The sequence below is a fragment of the Leucoraja erinacea genome, chromosome 13, assembly GCF_028641065.1.
Source record: "Leucoraja erinacea ecotype New England chromosome 13, Leri_hhj_1, whole genome shotgun sequence".
Taxonomy (NCBI): Eukaryota; Metazoa; Chordata; class Chondrichthyes; order Rajiformes; family Rajidae; genus Leucoraja; species Leucoraja erinaceus.
The window spans coordinates 5,753,264-5,765,935 of NC_073389.1; the positions used below are offsets into that span (position 1 = coordinate 5,753,264).

The following is a 12,672-nucleotide window of genomic DNA, read 5'->3' on the forward strand; positions in this document are numbered from 1 at the left end:
GTTTAGTTTAAACAAATTAGTTTCAACAGCTTCAAGTTTAGATTAAACGTTTGATTTTCAATTTTTCTGAAAGGATTGCATTTGGAATGTTGTAGAGCTCTTTCTGATTTCCAAGCCATTTTCTTACTTTAAGGACGGCACAGTGGCGCAGTGGTAGAGTTGCTGCCTTACAGCGCTGACAGCACCAGAGGCCCAGGTTCGATCCCTACTACGGGTGCTGTCTGTACGGAGTTTGTACGTTCTCCCCGTGACCACATATGTTTTCTCCAAGATCTTTGGTTTCCTCCCAAACTCCACAAACGTACCTTAATTCGCTTGGTATAAGTGTAAATTGTCGCTGGGCCGAAGGGCCTGTTTCCGCGCTGTATCTCTAAACTAAACTAAAATTATCAACATCAACCACAATTAATGTAAGACACAGCTCTCCAGACTACTTCTGAAAATAAATTGATTGCTTTCCTCTCAGCAATGAAGAGAATAGATAATAGATCTAAGATAGGCACAACAGCAGCGTAACAACTAAACACTCAATATGTGATCCATCATTTTTGACAACAACCTCTTTAACACTATAATAATGTCAATTGGAACTATTGGTCAAACATTGTCCAAACTCCACTGCTATAAAACCCTTGAGAACAATAATTTGAATGCATGTAGATTTATAGTCAAATGAACAGTTAAAGTAAGATAAATGCCAAAGAGTTTTCTGCCAATATCTCCAAACAAAAACAGTGCATTCTGGATGGACGTGCGTCAAAAAATGTGCATTTTTCTTACCCAAACAATTAAAATGGAAATTGATGTGATGAGAATGAACCTTTTCCAAACTCCTTCGCACTTGATCACCACCTAAAAAGAAACAGATATTGCTTTATGGAATGAATCATTCATCGGACATGTCGGATTAAGTAGTGTGGTATAAAGGCTGCAGATTTACAAGCCTGTGTTTCAACGTGTGCATACCTCGCAGTAAATAATAATCGGGTTCTGCACGCTACCCACTCGGGGTTGTTTGAGCAGGTTGTGTGGACCCCAATCGCCCGTCCCAACCGCATCTCCTCTAGCATTTCCCAGCATAACAAACACAGCAACACACAGCTTTACGCAATCGAAAGATGGAACCGGCTGAACCACACACTTCAATGACACGGATATGTCATGAAAAATCTGTTCACAGGTGCTTCCCATTGTGAAATATTCCCTTCCTTGACCCACAAAAACAAAAATATTACAGCAAAATCAAATAAGCACAACTGGTACAAACAATGGGCACAAAATACACCGGAGTTGGAATGGGGAATAATTTGTTCATTCCATGGCGATTACTGGATTGAAATGGCATCTTTGTAGCAGCATTTGCCCTCAGTAAACGACTCTGATCAGTTCCCACATGCCTCACCCACCCGTCTCATTTAATCTGGGATGTCCAGTGTCAGAGGGGAAACTAAGCCGGTGAGCACGTGTTTCAGGTAAGAAAGCGGTTGTACAAACAGGTTAAATCCGAGACGTCAGATACACATTTATTCTAACTCGGTAACTAAAAGGCCTGTCCCACTTGGGCGTAATTTGCGTGTCACGCAGATGGCGCGCAAAGATTTTGTACATCCCAAAATCCTGGGACGATTGCGCGTCACTGCCGACATCACCACACACCATGAACGCATCACAATGCGCTCGTCATGCGTCGTGAAGCGTAAACGATGTCGCGTAAATGACGCGCAAATGACGCCCAAGTGGGACAAGCCCTTAACTCTGGAATTGACTCCTGTAGCTTTGTGACTTTCCTGCTCTTTATTCTGTTGCCCTTCCAATTATTCTTGTATCTGATGCCACTGAAAGATCAGAGTGGTCTGTTCGATCAGATCGCCCCTTGCTCATTACATACGTGGATGGTTTAAACTGTATTAGGACTTTTGTTTTAAAAATAAGGCAATTACAGCCCAGCCTGGTCAGCGATTTGCACGCCAGCATCCCAAGTTATGGTCAATGGGCAGCAGTCAGGAGCAGGCAACATGCACGATATATCCCAGAGCAGCAGAGCCCACATATTCATTGAGCTAGAGGACCTGCAGGTTTGCAGTGAGAACCTGGTTTTATAAAGTTGCTGAGCCAAAAGAAAGTACTTATTTTTCAAATGACATGCTTCACAACCTCAGGGTCATCCCCGAGTGTTCCACAGGTGTATTTGTAAGACATTTATAGGAAGCAAGGCAGTTACTTTATGCAGAGCAAGCTCCTGATCACAGCAATATAATTATGACCAGATAGCTTGCTTTTGTCATTTGTAAGATGCCGATTGAGGGAGAAGTATTGAAAGACTCCTTCCTCTTCATTGAAATAGAATGCAATCATTTACAATCGTCAAAGGGGGACAGAACACGCCCTTTGGAAAGAAGGAACTGTAGATCCGGGTTGACCAAGGAAAGGCACAAAGTGCTGGAATAACTAAGCAGGTCAGGAGAAGGTGGAGAGGCAACAGTTTGGGTTGGAACCCTTCTTCAGACTTTGATGCAGTTTAAACCATCCTCGAATGTAATGAGAAAGGTGCGATCTGATGGAAGAGACCAGTTCCGACTCTTGAGCGGCATCAGACACTGGAATAAATGGAAGAGCTTTAAACCCCGGTCCCACGGTACGAGTTCGTTCAAGAGCTCTCCCGAGTTTGCCCTGATTCGAACTCGTAGATTTATGGTAATGGCCGCTCGTCAGTACTCGGGGCTCTCGTGGACATTTTTCAACATGTTGAAAAATCTTCACGAGTCTTCCTGAGCTTATTTGCTGTTAGCGAGACTTCACGAGTCCCTGCCGTTAGCGTTACAAGCCGCTAAGAGGCGTCCCTGAGCTCCGACGTACCCGCTACATTCATTCTCCGTGCTTACCATGAGTTCGATTTTTTTTTTTTAAACTCGGGAGAGCTCTTGGAATGAACTCGTACCGTGGGACAGGGCCATTCCAATAAATGAAGAGCAGGCGAGTCTCAAGGCTGTGGAAGTCACTTTGAGCAAGAATAATCTTCAACCATTCATTTCACAGCTCACATTGAAGGCAGCATATCACAGGACAATTTTGCTTTGCAGCTCTACCTCTGCGTCGGTGTAAATCCTCCACAGTTATCTCCATTGAAATCAAACTGCCTTGCAGTATAAATAACAAGTCAGATCAGCTGCAAAATCATGTGAAAATCAGAGATGATCATAGTTTATGCAATACATATATCAAACAGAAATTTTAACTCCAGGGGTATTGTCGTGGAAAGCGAGGTGTGGTGTTCTCACCCACACTACAAATATTACTAAAGGCCTTCCCACGTGTCCACACACCACTATCTCCAGAGTCGCACAGGACTATTCACTTCACACCAGTGCTTTTATAATAGACAACAAGGTGCCGGTATTATGATAGTTCACCCAATGTTATTGGCTGCTGTTCGTCAATGTAGTTTATCAACCTTTAGAGATGCAGGTAAAACAGTATAAAATCAACAGGTTCAAAAATTACAATTCTAAAAAAATGTTCACTTTTTAGAGGTGCCAGTACACTTGCCAATGCTCACCGCACAAAAACGCTGCTCAACACTGTCCTTTTCCTCAACTAATCGCCCTCTATGAATTGCATCAACTGGATTATAACATAGAAAATTGGTGCAGTAATAGGCCATTCCGCCCATCGAGCCAGCACCGCCATTCATTGTGATCATGGCTGATCATCCACAATCAGTAACCCGTGCCTGCCTTCTTCCCATATCCCCTGATTCCACTAGCCCCAAGAGATCGATCTAACTCTCTCTTAAATACATCCAGTGAATTGGTCTGCACTGCCCTCTGTGGCAGAGAATTCCACAAATTCACAACTCTCTGGGTGGGAAAACTTTTTTCTCATCTCAGTTTTGAATGGCCTCCTCTCTTATTCTTAGACTGTGGCCCCTGGTTCTGGACTCCCCTAACATTGGGAACATTTTTCCTGCATCTAGATTGTTCAGTCCTTTTATAATTTTATATGTTTTTATAAGGTGCCCTCTCATCCTTGTAAACTCCAGTGAATACAAGCCCAATCTTTCCTCATATGACAGTGCCGCCATCCCAGGGATTAACCTCGTGAACCTACGCTGCACTGCCTCGACAGAAAGATTATATTATCCCTCTTTACTCTTCTTCCATCCCTATGCCACCTGAGAGCTTGTCCAAAATTCAGTTACAAACTGATATAAATAAACAATATTGAAGTATTTAGGAGAAACTCCGGCAGGTTGTTGTACAGTCACAATTTAAATTAGTACCAGAGCTGACTCGGAGGGCTAAATTGCCTGATCATGGTGGTTTATTCTAACACATTCCTAAAGCTTCTAATTACACATCAGAAAGACACAACACACACATTTCCAAATCCCTGCCCAACACATCACTACACCGATGAAAACCAGTGGCTGCAAAATCCTTGCTCTTTTCCTAAAATCTTTTATACCTCTTCCATTCTAACATACTGGATATTTGATGTTGAAACAATCTCCGTCAGCAATTCCAATCTGTCCTTCCAGGCTTGCAATCTATTCTTTCACTCCATAGCACAGCTGAGCAAGTGTGTCGGAAGGAACTGCAGATGCTGGTTTAAACCGAAGATAGATGCAAAAAGCTGGAGCAACTCAGTGGGACAGGTAGCATCTCTGGAGAGAAGGAGTAGGTGACTTCAGTCTGAAGAAGGGTCTCGACCCAAAACGTCACCTATTCCTTTTCTCCAGAGATGCTGCCTGACCCGCTGAGTTGCTAAATACAAGAGCCAGTAACGTGCTGGAAAATACCACGTATTCAATAGAATCAAGTCCAGAACCACCATACATTCACTACCATATGTATAATCTGCCAGAATTGTCCACCGTCAGATTTTATCCCATGATCATTTACATTTTGGAAGGAAAATACTAACCCCTCAGATGGTGTGATGTGACACACTCATTTCAAAGGCCTCAAGGCTATGTGATGAAGCAAAGCAAGCATTATTTCTGTCCTAAAAATGCCCCAAACTCCACAATCATTGTTGCAGTAACCATAATAACGTGCAGGGTTTAGAATATTTAACTTTGATCAATGCCGGAAGTGGCAGCGCTGGTGAACGGCTGCGGCTCGCCTGCAGTCCGTTTGTTTTTACTTTTTTGTGTTGTTTTTTTTCGTCTTGTTTAGTTAAGATTTTGGTTTTTAGGTTTGTGTTATGTGTGGGGGGGGGGGGGGGGGGGTTGAAACAGGGCTTTCTGTCTCTCCCTTCGGGGGAATGCGACTTTCTTGTCGTATCCCCTTTCTCTGCCTCCGTCTGCACTGAGGCCTAATGGCGGAGCTGGCGACCTCGAGGCTCCGGAGGCAGAGCCAGTCAGGACTCGCCCTGGGCTCGCTCCCGTGAGGGCGGCCCGGCTCGGGGCTGGAACGGCGCTCCCGTGAGGGGCTGAGACGCTCCCGTGAGGGCGGCCCAGCTCGAGATTAACAGCGCTCCTGTGAGGGCTGCCCAGCTCGAGGGTAACGGCGCTCCCGTGAGGGCTGCCCAGCTCGAGGGTAACGGCGCTCCTGTGAGGGGCTGAGACGCTCCCATGAGGGCGGCCTGGCTCGAGGGTAATGGCGCTTCCATGAGGGCGGCCCAGCTCGATGGTAACGGCGCTCCCGTGAGGGGCTGAGACGCTCCCGTGAGGGCAGCCTGGCTCGAGGGTAACGGCGCTCCCGTGAGGGCAGCCTGGCTCGAGGGTAACGGCGCTCCCGTGAGGGCGGCCCAGCTCGAGGGGAACGGCGCTCCCATGAGGACTGCCCAGCTTGAGGGTAACGGCGCTCCCGTGAGAGGCTGAGATGTTCCCTTGAGGGCGGCCTGGCTCGAGGGTAACGGCGCTCCCGTGAGGGCGGCCCAGCTCGAGGGTAACGGCGCTCCCGTGAGGGCTGGCCTCCCGTGAGGGCGGCCCAGCTCGAGGGTAACGGCGCTCCCGTGAGGGCGGCCTGGCACGGGGCTGAGACGCTCCCGTGAGGGCGGCCTGGCTCGAGGGTGGAACGGCGCTCACATGAGGGCGACCCGGCTCGGGGCTGGAACGGTGCTCCGGTGGCTGAGACAGCGTTCTGGCGGCGGCTGCCTGAGTCCGGAGTTCGGCCGCGGGCCAGTGGACGACATCGTCAACAGCTGCGCGTCCACTGGACTGGAGGGCGGCAGCTTCGACCACCCCCAGGCCACGGAGTTTGAACCGGCCCGTTCGCGGAGCTCGGTGAGCCGCGGGACTGACTTACCATCGCCCGGTGGGGTATCGCCTCAGCGCAGAGGGAGGAGAGGAGGGAAGAGACAGCAGCCCTAAGATTTTTGCCTCCATCACAGTGAGGAGGTGCTCACTGGGTGGATGTTAGTTTGTGTTTACTGCCTGTTCTGTTGTTTATTATTGTATGTATGGCTGTAGGTAATGACATTTTGTTCAGACCGTGAGGTCTGAATGACAAATAAAGGATCTAATTCTAATACCCCATGGTTACATAAATAATGCTAGTTTCCAACCCTTGACCTCTCAAAGTGCGTAGGGTTGCACGTTCAACTTCACAACAACTTTTACCAGTGATATTGCTCAGGAACTGACGATTCTGTTTACAATGAAGTGAATGTGCATGTTCAGCCGAGTTACAAGACCACATGGAAATCATTCCATTTAGCTCCATGACCACCTCTGGTCTTTAATGTCCATATTCAGCTGGCTAGGCGAACAACTTCTACAATCCACTGCTCAGGTGAATCTTTCTTCTATATCTTCAAATCCTTCAATAAGATCTAAATGAAAGATATGAATTGAATATTCTGCTGGCATTTACCAGTGCAGATGCAAAAATGTTTGGAGTTTAATGCAAAATTTTTGAACGTTGACAAGATTCCATTCAGTAAATCTCTCCTTGCAGCCCAATGGTAGAGCATTAATTTGCCGAGATTCCCAGGAAACCTGCCCAGTGCAGAATCTGCAAACTCATCTAGTCTAATACACATCTTACAACCATGAGGAAAATAGGAAAATTACTATTTATTTTGAAGTCATATTTAAAACAGGAGTAATTTTCATTGTGCATTTGGCATACTTTTTGAATGATTCAAGATTCAAGAGAGTTTATTGTCCTGTGTCCCAGATAGGACAATGAAATTCTTGCTTTGCTTCAGCACAACAGAATACAGCAGGCATAAATAAATACAGAACAGATCAGTGTGACCATATACCATTGAATATGTATATACACACACACACAAATAAGCAGAAAAAGTGCAATGGGCTATTAATGTTCAGAGTTTTGTTTGAGTTGAGTTTAAAAGCCTGATGTCTGTGGGGAAGCAGCTATTCCTGAACCTAGGTGTTGCCGATTTCAGGCTCTTGTACCTTCTACCTGAAGGTAGCAGGGAGACGAGTGTGTGGCCAGGATGGTGTGGGTCCTTGATGATGCTGCCAGCCTTTTTGAGGCAGCGACTGTGATAGATCCCCTCGATGGTAGGGAGGTCAGAGCCGATGATGGACTGGGCAGTGTTTACTACTTTTTGTGGTCTTTTCCGGTCCTGGGCACTCAAGTTGCCGAACCAAGTCACAATGCAACCGGTCAGCATGCTCTCTACTGTGCATGACTGTGGATATTGAAGCCCTGGGGGCATGAACATTGAATTCCCCCAATTTTGTTAGTCCTTGCTGTCTCCTCCCCTTCCTATCTCTCCCTCAGCCCTCGGGCTCCTCCTCCTCCTTTTTCCTTTCTTCTCCCCCCCACACCCCCCGTCAGTCTGAGGAAGGGTTTCGGCCCGAAACATTGCCTATTTCCTTCTCTCCATAGATGCTGCTGCACCCGCTGAGTTTCACCAGCATTTTGTGTACCTATGGATATTGAAAGCCTGTCACCTTTATTGGACAGCATTGCTAGAGGCATGGCTTTGCCTCCTGACAATGGTCTGCTCAGCAAAGCTCTGACGGGTCTCGTTTCTGCCGACCCAAAGGGTCTGACTAAACTGCACAAGGCCCAGACCGGGCAAGTGGATCAATGGGAGAGGCAAGCAACAAGTGCACTCCGCTAAACGCACCGTGGTAAGAGATTATCCCCGTGTCTCAGCACTCGCGCTTGAAAGTCTCACAAGTATCCCAACTTCCAACCACAGGTCCCCACTAAATACACCAAAAACCACCCTGTTTTGACTCAAAGTTGGAAAATAAATTAACACAGACTGGAGTTGGACGGGCTTCTGTATTTAAATGGAAAGGTTGTTAAAATGTAACTTTACCTCATCATACAAATATGTCGCAACTTTGTTGGAGCATAAAATACATCCATAGTTTCAACTGTGTATGGGCCTGGCACAAATATAGGTGCTCAATGTGGAAACTGCGTCAATTTGGTAATAAATCAATTACTAACACAACAAGTAATCGTGTAACTTTGGATAAAATTAAAATAGCTTCCCATCTGTATCAGTGATTTCGTTCATTAAATTAATTTGAGAACAATTAATTTAACCCCATTTACATTGAAGCTATGCTACTTAAACGGCTGACATGCACACTACATTGTGTCCTCGCTGTGATCCCCAACCTCCTGTCTCCAACACAGGCTCGAGGCTTTCCCCTCGAAAGTCAGGGTCTCGGTTAGTCTTAGCTTCCAAGCTGCAGGATCATTCCAGGCTCCGTATTTCTGATCTCTCCCATAGCTCAGTTTCCATTTCACCGCTGGACATCCAAGCTCCCTTTTCGAGGGAAAATCTCTTCAGCTTTTCCTTCAGTCCACAGGACCTGGCACAAGCAGAGAGAGGTCTATAAGAAGTCCAGATACGACCTTGGTAATGCCATCAAAAAGGCCAAAAGGGACTTCTGTTCTAAGCTGGAGGATGAGACGGATGTTCGGCAACTGTGGCAGGGCTTGAATGCCATCACCTCCTACAAGGCGAAATCAGGAGGCAGCTCAAATGACAGTGAAGCATCACTCCCTGAAGAGCTCAATGCGTTTTACGCACGGTTCGATAGGGAGAACACTGATGTGTCTTCCCGAGCCCCATTCGCCGTGACGGTATTATAGTTGCAGTCACAGACGCTGACGTCAGAAGATCCTTAAGGGCGGTGAACGCTCGGAAAGCGCCTGTACCTGATGGTATACCCAGTCGTGTTCTCAAAACCTTGTGCAGACCGACTGGCTGGAGTTTTTATGGACATTTTCAATCTCTCACTTCTGAGGTCTGAGGTTCCCACCTGCTTTAAGAGGGCATCAATAATACCAGTGCCCAAGAAGAGTAAGGTGACGTGCCTCAATAACTATCGACCAGTGGCACTAATGTCTGTGGTGATGAAGTGCTTTGAGAGGTTGATTATGGCACATATCAACTCCTACCTTGACAAGAACCTCGACCCACTACAGGTCGCTTACCGCCACAACAGATCAACGGTGGATGTGATCTCACTGGCTCTCCACTCCACACTGGACCACTTGGACAATAAAAACACTTGCGTCAGGCTGTTGTTTATAGACTACAGCTCGGCGTTTAATAACATCATCCCTTCCAAGCTGGTTACCAAGCTCATGGAACTGGGCCTCTGCGCATCCCTCTGCAATTGGATCCTCGACAATGGTTCTTGTTTTCTTGGTCCTCCAAAATGTTCCAAATTGGAATTTAAACTGGAGGTAGTGAGGGAGGACTTAAGCTAGAAAGGGTTTTTGGGAAGAAAGAGCTACCATAAATTTAGTTGCATCTGGTTGGGTAACTATGGTAGGGTGAAGATTATTCCATACTTTAATTGTGCGGGGGAAGAACGAATTGCTGTACACATCTGTCTTTGTAGCTGGAATCTCAAATCGGATCGAATACCCTCATCTGTTCCTAATTGGTTTGGGTTTGGTGTAGGTCTTGTAGTCTATGTCGAGCTGACCATTTAACATTTTGTAAAAACAGGTCAAACGGAGAGCTTCATGTCTGTCTTGGAGAGGGTTCCACCCCAGAGAATTCAGAAGTTTGGTAACACTCGCTTCTCTCTCTCATAGGTGTTAGTAACAAATCGAGCTGCCTGTCTTTGGACACGTTCGATGGAAGAAATGTTTTTATTTGTGTATGGGTCCCATGCTTCAACTGCGTAGTCCAAATGAGGTCTAACGAGGGTGAAGTATAGCTTCTCCTTGACAGAAGTTGAACAATGATGAAAGTTGCGCCTCAGAAAATGTAGGACACCTGTTGCTTGATGAGTCTGACTATTCCAACGCAGATCATTCTGCAATTTGATGCCAAGATACTTGGTTTGTTTGGATTCTTCGAGGGTGGCACCAAGTATATTATAAGATGTTTCGCTTGGATTCCTCTTTCTGGCGACACGCATGGTTTCACATTTGGAAGGGTTGAACTGCATGCCCCATTGTTGTGACCACTCAACCATTGTATCGAGATCCTTTTGGAGAGCATCTTCATCATCAGCTGACTTAATTGGACGGTACAGCGAATGGTCTGGTCGTACTTGCGACTTTTTCATGGATGTCATTTATGTAAAGCAAAAAAAAGATGTGGGCCAAGTACTGTGCCCTGTGGTGTACCACTCAACACTGGACGCCAATCAGAGCTCTTTCCGTTCACACACACGCGCTGGAGACGTTTTGTCAGGAAACTGGAAATTCATCGTTTCGTGTTGGAACGAATACCATAGAAGTCAAGCTTCCGAAGCAGTCTCTGGTGTGGGATGACATCAAATGCTTTAGAAAAGTCCAGCACAACTAAATCCGTGATGACGTTACTATCAAGGTGCTTGGCCAGGTCATTTGTCGTCAGGAGACTCACATGATCTATGCCTCCTAAATGCAAGAAGCAAGAATGTTATGTTTGCTCACACGTCTCATCAGATTACTATCAATTAAATGCTCCAGCAGTTTGCAGCAAGTACTTGTTAATGAACCAGGACGATAATTCGCTGGGTTGGTGGTTGAACCCTTCTTAAAGAGAGGAGTGATGTTAGCCTTCCCCCAATCCAGCGGAACATCACCCGAGTCAAGCGACTGTTGGAAAATGAGCTGCAAAACTGGAGCCAGTTCTTCGGCTGCGACCTTGAGGGCTTGATTCTGTATCTGGTCTGGTCCACTTGCTTTTGTGGTATTGATGCTGAGCAATAACTTCTTGATGCCTTCAACCTCAATTTTAATAGCAGGCATATCAACATATGGGCTGGACGGTAGGACTGGAAATGATGAAGGCTCCACATCTTCCCGGGTGAAAACGTGTTGAAATTGGTTTGCAAAAGCTTCTGCTTTCGCCGGGTCCCCAGTGATCAGACAGTTGTTCACTTTAAGCGTCTGGACACCAGTGTTGTCTGTCCGTCTGGATTTCACATATCTCCAAAAAGCCTTGGGTTGCTCTCCCCCAAGAATAGAAGAAACATGTTGTCTATGAGCACTCCTAATTGCACGATCGACTTGCTTTCGCACTCTAGTAAAATTGTCCCAGTCCAGTCTTGTACCCCTTTTTTTGGCACGGATATAAAACTTCTCTTTCTTACTGCAGAGACGTTTCAGTTTTGCCGAAAACCAAGGAGGACGCATACGGCCCTTAATGAGTTTTTGAGGAACATGATTTGTAACAATATTATTTAAAGAGTTTCTCAGCCACACCCAGTTGTCTTTTACGGATCTTTTATCTGGTTGCAGGTTGAAGAAATCTTTTCCCAGTTTTTTTGCTAATGCCCCTGTCCCACTTAGGAAACCTGAACGGAAACCTCTGGAGACTTTGCGTCCCACCCAAGGTTTCCGTGTGGTTCCCAGAGGTTTTTGTCAGTCTCCCTACCTGCTTCCACTACCTGCAACCTCCGGCAACCACCTGCAACCTCCAGAAAACTGGAGCCTGAAAACTGTAACGTCCAAGTTCAGGAACAGCTTCTTCCCCACAGCCGTCAGGCTATTCATCACAACAACGAATAAGCTCTGAGCTCCGAACTGCAAAAGACTATATTATTATTGTACTATATTTGTTATTTATTGAACTTTTTCTTTCTCTACTCCCGTTAAGTACTATGTTTACATATTCTGTTGTGCTGCATTGTCCCATCCGGGACATATGACAATTAAATACTCTTGATTCTTGAAGAGAAAAATACAGCAGATGCTGGAAATCTAAAACAAAACCAGAAAACACTGGAGGTACATCAAGCCTGGAGATTTGCCTGCACGGGATCCTGGCTCGTCCTAGTGGTACCACTCTTCCCAAAAGCCATCCAAGTGCCCGCCAGAAGCAAGCTCTGGCTTTACTCTTGGTCTCACGACATGCAGAATGTGTCTCCTGCACAGAGTTCTTCCCCAACCTGTCCCCAGTCCTTTGTGCATTCTCACAACTCCTTCCCATCACATCAGCATCTATTTAGATTAGTTTAGTTTTGAGATACAGAGCGGAAACAGGCCCTTTGGCCCACTGAGTCCGCACCGACCAGCGACCCACGCACATTAACACTATCCTACACACTCCAAGGAAACTTTTTTTCATTTTTACACCGTCAATTAACCTACAAACGTGTACATCTTTGGAAGCGTGGGAGGAAACCGAAGATCTTGGAGGAAACCCACGTGGTCACGGGGAGAACGTATAAACTCCGGGCAGAGTAGCACCCGTAGTCGGGATCAAATGGGATCAAGGCAGCAACTCTTCCGCTGCGCCACCATACCGACCTATGATACAGCGTGAAAACAGGCC

General features: G+C 46.3%; 1 protein-coding gene across 4 annotated transcripts in view; it reads right to left on the minus strand.

Moving 5' to 3' along the window:
* LOC129702576 (HMG box transcription factor BBX) overlaps positions 1-12,672 on the minus strand; it is a 159,468-nt gene that overhangs the window by 114,818 nt on the left and 31,978 nt on the right. For all 4 annotated transcript variants that reach the window (XM_055644362.1, XM_055644361.1, XM_055644363.1 and 1 more), the window contains exon 2: positions 781-852. The gene's annotated coding sequence lies outside the window, so the exon portion shown is untranslated. The remainder of the gene's footprint in view (positions 1-780; positions 853-12,672) is intronic.